Raw genomic sequence first — 6000 nt, forward strand, 5'->3', positions numbered from 1 at the left:
AAAATTAACAGAAAAACAACGTTTTTGATTAATTAATGTTTTTAACTGTCACTCTTTATATGATACTTTTTATATACCTTTTTTTGTTATTTCTGTTTTTTTAGATTAGTGTTTTCTTCTTAGTTTTGCTTCTAAATTGTCTTGGGGTATATATGAGGTAATAAATATCTTTTGTTTATATATATATTTTTTCCTCTTTATTTTCAGAAATATAGTTGGGTACTGTATTGTATATTTCTTTAATTCTGCAGCTATTCCGTAAACTGCGTAAGTGTGGTTCACTAAAGAATACTAAAAGAGCATTCACTCCAGACAAATATTCAAACCAGTAGCTTTTTCCATTTTTAATTAAGAAGTCTCATTGTACCACAGAAGATATTGTTATAAATCTCAATAGTAGTGACTAACAGTATACGTTTTTTTTTTCTGATGCGCGTTCAATAACTTTAATACTTGAAAGCTGAACACAACCATAATAAATTATACACAGCAACTAAAACCTTGAGTGAATCAATAACCATCGTCCAGTGCGTCACGCAGAAAAATTAAAGTTCAAGTTCGCTTAACAGAAAGGGTGGGAAAATTTTAGTTAGAAGGGTATGACCAGGATATATCTATTCAGGTCGCAACACGGAACCGTTTTAAAAAACCATTAACTGTTTTATCGAAAGGGCGAGGCCCCCTCTGTTGTATGAGCAGGGGGTGGCGAAATGGGCCGTGGGTGCACGATTTAAAAAAGCCGCCCGGTTGTTAAGCATCAAAAACTTCTTCATGCTGCACAGTGAAAAATATATTGCCAGGGTCGCCGCTTGACTTTCAAGATTAAATTTTAAAAAAGCCTTAAAGAGAGAAGTTGACATAATGATATAGCGATGAGTGCTATTGCCAACGAAATAACGGCCAAAAAGGTATCCGTGAACCCGTATAGTGAAGAAACTGCTTTAAAGCCGAGCGGTTCATGTATTATCAATAAAATAAGAAAAGAAACCTATGAGGCATAATGATGTATACTATGCTAGGGACAACCACAATAATTATAGTTTTTTCACTAAGGTAGGCATATTGAAGTTAAAAGTGGGAGAACTGGACGCCTTGTAAAAATGTGCTGAACAAAACTTATGGCCTAACAAGGGAAGTGCGAAAGAATTATTTCAAAATGGTCAGTCATCCCGAACTAACGGAAAGAAAAAATGAACCTAGACTTCCAAGCCATTGCCACATTCTATAATAAAAGCTATATTCGTGAGGTTTAACTGGCAGGCGACATAATATCGGATTGAGTGGTTGTTTAAAGATCAAAGGTCCAAAAAACTTTTGCGATGGTAACTCTCCCGAAAGGCCTGAGGCTACTAAATGCCTTTTAGATATTGATTTGCTTTCTACTAACTTGAAAATGGTTTAAATAGCTAAGTTATTGGTTTCGCTATATCGACTGTAAATAGATGTGTCCGGCATGTTTGCAACCTGTAAAGAATGGCATAGTCAATAAATGCTATTCGCTTCGATTCTTGGCGCTTGCTGGCTAACTAAAAACTGGCTGAGTAACAATAAAGCTTTATTCCAATTTCGTACTAAAGTGAGAACACGTAGTTACCTTTAAATTAACTTAATTCAATAGTGCTTTCTTCCTATATTCTTGTTAGACTCTAGTGCTGTACTATGAAGTGATACTGTTATAGTTCACCACAAGAAGAAGATTAACTAATGTATTTCTAAGATCGCCTAGAAGTCAAGTCCAAGAGGTTCCCGGGATCTAGAGAGCTCCCGAAGAAGAGAAAGGGCCTGATTTTTAAGGCTCTAAGATACTCTAGTTCAGTAATCTTAAAAGGTTTTTCACGAACTTAGACGTGTTGAGTCTGTGTACCCTTATAACGGGATAACCGCACCCTAATGAGGGTTTTCCTTATAGATGCGGTAATCTCGCCACCAATGATGTTTTATTTCCATAAATGTAAAAAAGGTCATTTTGCCCATCTGAATGTGTTGTAAATAGATTGTTAGTTTTACAGATTTTACTCTAAAAAAAATTGTGCATTCCACCATAAAAAAAAGCAATTTCTAATATAAATTATGCAGTTAAAATAGGGTTAGTTCGTGATAAAACTAAAACGCTTCCCAATTACTTTTATAATGTAAACATGAACAACCCTTTTTGCTTTAAATAGGGAAAAACGATTAAAATAAATAACAATACGCTTAAAGGTTACAATTTTAGGCACTTCTATTTCAACAGTTAAGAGAGAAAGAAAATTTAACTATACTCTCTTTTTCAAGTAATTAAGTATCTATAACTTTTGAAAAGTATAAAATTTGAAGCCTTCTTCTCCATTTGAGGAGACAAAGTTAAAAATCTGCAAGAGAGAAAGAACTTTACTACCTAAAACGCGAAAATGAACTCACGCTTCTCCTTTTTTTCCTGTTAACAGATTGCAGGAGTTCTGAGAAAAATTCTAATTAATTAATTCAATCTAATTAAGAGAATATAAACAAAGATAATCGACCTTATATTTTATAATTAAACTCTGCAGTTTGCATCCATATTATCCCAGGACCAAAAACTACTAAGTAATAGTAGATATTAGCCAAGTTCTGTAATCACATTAAATAATTAATCAAAAACCAAAAAAACAGGTTATATAAATCTTCCACTATTTTCACCCCTTTATTTAAGAAAAATATACTATTAGATGATGAGACTGATTTCACTGTAATTTGTACTAATGGAAAAGCTATAATCAAGAAGTCAATCAAATATAGCAGAAAGAATAGAATGAAAGAATTATATAAATTTAATTATAATATTTACAACACAAACAATTCATTAACAACCAAAGTACATATCGTAGGAAATATAAGACATCTCTAAGCTCCTCATCTTCCAAAATTTGCTGACTTACTAAAAATGAAGCCTTAATATATAGAACGTTGAAAAGTACAAATGTGACATAATCTCCCTTGAATAATATTATACCAAACAGCAAGATAAAATAGACCATGAATACACTCTTAACTCACTACTATACGCTGAAACTAAACACACTTTGTACGGCAACTATCTTACCCCTAAACAAAAGAATGCTGGGAACGCTTTAGCAATCAACTTAACAAGAAAAGAACAATTAACACTGGTTGCTACATGTGCAAAGGAAATAACACAATGCGCATAGTGCCTGGAAATAGAACATATTAAAAAGCATGCAAATACTGTGTATACCATAAAATTCACAAAAATTAGTATTACGAGTACCGAAATCCATAGTGTATCTATCGCCGTAAACTAGGTTTGCAAAGCAAAAGATAGGCCAGCTGTAACAGCGCATATGAAAGCATACTTAAAAACATGTAGCCTAAAGAAACTAAAGTTTATAATTCATCCTAGCAAATCAACATCAACATTTGAATTAACATGAGACTAGTCTTTCCTTCTCTATGGTCCACATCAGAGTCGCCTACCCGCGCATTATCAGGGATAAAGAGTTGTTAAGTGATATTAATAATGTGAACAGGAAAGTCTGGAAGATTAAATCATTTAAACATAATATCATCTCTGTCGCGAAACTAGACGAAAGTGGACACACAACCACTTCCATAACCGAACAGTAACAATTTCATTAACTAACGGAGGCACTATTTATGATAATACGAATCACTCGATTAAACCAATATCTGAATTTGATGTAAAAAGTACAAGTGCGATTCCTCCCAAACACTATATATACGGCCCTGCAAACTACAGACAACCGAAACACATACTAACATTCAACCATTTAAAAGTGAAGGATGCGAATGTTTTTACAATGCAAAAAAAGAAGCAAGTAACAAACACAACGAGACGTACAACCAAAGGAAACCAAAGAGATCCTAGTGAACTACAAAGAGACACACTACAATGGACACGATATACCAATTAGGCAACAAATATGAAGCGATTTTAATAGATCCCCAATAAAAAGAAATCCTCTTTAAATTTACAACCAAAGAGCAAATTAAGCATTAAATAATCAATTTTATAACTGTACATATCCTCAACAAGCAAAAGTTAGCACTTACTGAAGAGATCAGAGTTGATAACGGAACAGGGTTTATTAACAATAAACTACATCGACGCCTTAACTAAATTGGGATCCTTATTTCTATCACATCAGAAGGCAGTCAACAATAAATGATTAGTGAACGAAGTAAACACTAAGTAACATGACAAGAAGCATCCTCAAACTTTTTCACAATTATAAAAACCTAACTCCCAACTAAATATTCGAAATTAAGGGGACAGTATTCCTTATAAACCACTTGGCAGCAAGGTTTTAATCCACAACCCAAAATTTCACCACCGTATTATTAGTAAAATGATGCTTCCATACCTTCCCCCAGCGGAAGAATATATAAATCTTAACCTAAAGATAGGAAAGATTTCTTAATCAAGAAACGCAGTATTCTTTGAACATATATATCTCCTACAATACATCATTGACGACAGGGGCTAAAAGTAGAAAACACAACGTCACTTTCGTTTATCAACTAAATCAGCATACACTTATCATTCATAACCCTACTATGAACCCTCAGCATACAAACCACGAATAAGAAGATAAGCTACGAGGATGAAAACAACGAGAAGAGCATAAAAACTTAAAGCAAAACCTAGAAACTATGAACCAAATAACATGCACAATAGTGGGAATGAAGAAAACAACAACAAAAGCAATTTAATCGCAGTAGGTAACCATTTTAACCCTTGCATAAAAATCAACAGCAAACTACAACAAGTTTGTCAGACTATACTTCACTGCAATACCGCAGGACATTCAGAAGAATAAGAGCAAAACAAGAAATTAAAGTACGACATCCTGAAAGTTAATAAAAATACTAAGAACATACAAATTAGAAGTCTCGACACATGTACACCCAAAACATGACACTAAACAATTACATGGAAAAATAACACCAAAATAGACCTTAAAACATCAACCATGGCCAACATAGCTACGAAGCTAACTGTACTTGAATAAGAAAATAACGAATATACTGCTATTGTTTACAGTTCACAAAACAATAAATGTCCTAAGCAAGAAGAGCAGTTATCAGCCATCGAATGTATAAATTACAACAAAAACTTAGGCAACCTTACAAGAGAAATACAACAGAATTACTCATCCCAGCTCTTAACAAAGGAAAAGCAACACACGCAAGGCCTGAACATAAATTTTACAAACAAGAAATTAAAAATATTAATTAAAATAGAGATCAAGAAGCAAGGAAACGAGAGAATATAGAAGTACCTATTAAAAAGACGATGAACCCGATATGTTAGTAGAAACTACCTCTCTGTTAACCTACAGTAAAGCCAGGAAGGAGCCCAATCAGGAAAATTTAAATAGGCGGCCATCTCTAAACTCAACTCAATTGTTAAGCACGAAGGATTTACAATAATTAAGGAGTGCGAATTGACCAGAAGGCACCAAGTGCTTTCAGTTATAAGGAAGTTACTTATAAAACTGACAAAAAATAAAAAAACTAAACGCGAGGGGTTATATGTAAGAAAAGGGTGTAGACTAAAATTATTTTTTTGTTCTCTACAAAGCACTATTCGGGTCCTAACAACCATAGCCCTACTAAAGAACTTAAATATACGCACAGCTGTTATTACCACCTCACCACGTAAAACTAGTCCTTCAAAGAATGTACCTAATAAGAGGATTGAACTCGCACCAAAAAAGTTGCTTAACGCACAGTATAAAAAGAAGACTGTGTGGTAAGAGGAAAAGTCGCAATTTTCGGGTTGAAAGAGTCCGAAAGACTATTTTACCGCCATATTACCTCAGACATATTAAATTTGGCTACAATCAGTTTCTTATAGGCAACTAATACTACTCTAAAATAAGGGGCACAGCTCTAAAAATTATTTTACGTGTAAATGTCATATCATTAGCAACGAACTGTGTTATAACCAAAGTAAAGATTACAAAGTTCTATGGAGATAAAAACAGCGAAAAAAAAAGT

General features: G+C 33.6%; 1 long non-coding RNA gene across 1 annotated transcript; it reads right to left on the reverse strand.

Moving 5' to 3' along the window:
• Positions 1-2262: 2262 nt before the first annotated feature.
• On the reverse strand, positions 2263-2697 carry LOC135146018 (uncharacterized). Its single transcript, XR_010283647.1, has 3 exons — positions 2621-2697; positions 2502-2561; positions 2263-2438 (listed from the first exon to the last, which is right to left on the reverse strand). It is a non-coding gene; the product is annotated as an uncharacterized LOC135146018 (long non-coding RNA).
• Positions 2698-6000: the final 3303 nt, after the last annotated feature.

Source organism: Zophobas morio, unplaced genomic scaffold (genome assembly GCF_036711695.1).
Source record: "Zophobas morio isolate AGI-343-1 ecotype UQ-CSIRO unplaced genomic scaffold, CSIRO_AGI_Zmor_V1 ptg000205l, whole genome shotgun sequence".
NCBI classification, from domain to species: Eukaryota; Metazoa; Arthropoda; class Insecta; order Coleoptera; family Tenebrionidae; genus Zophobas; species Zophobas morio.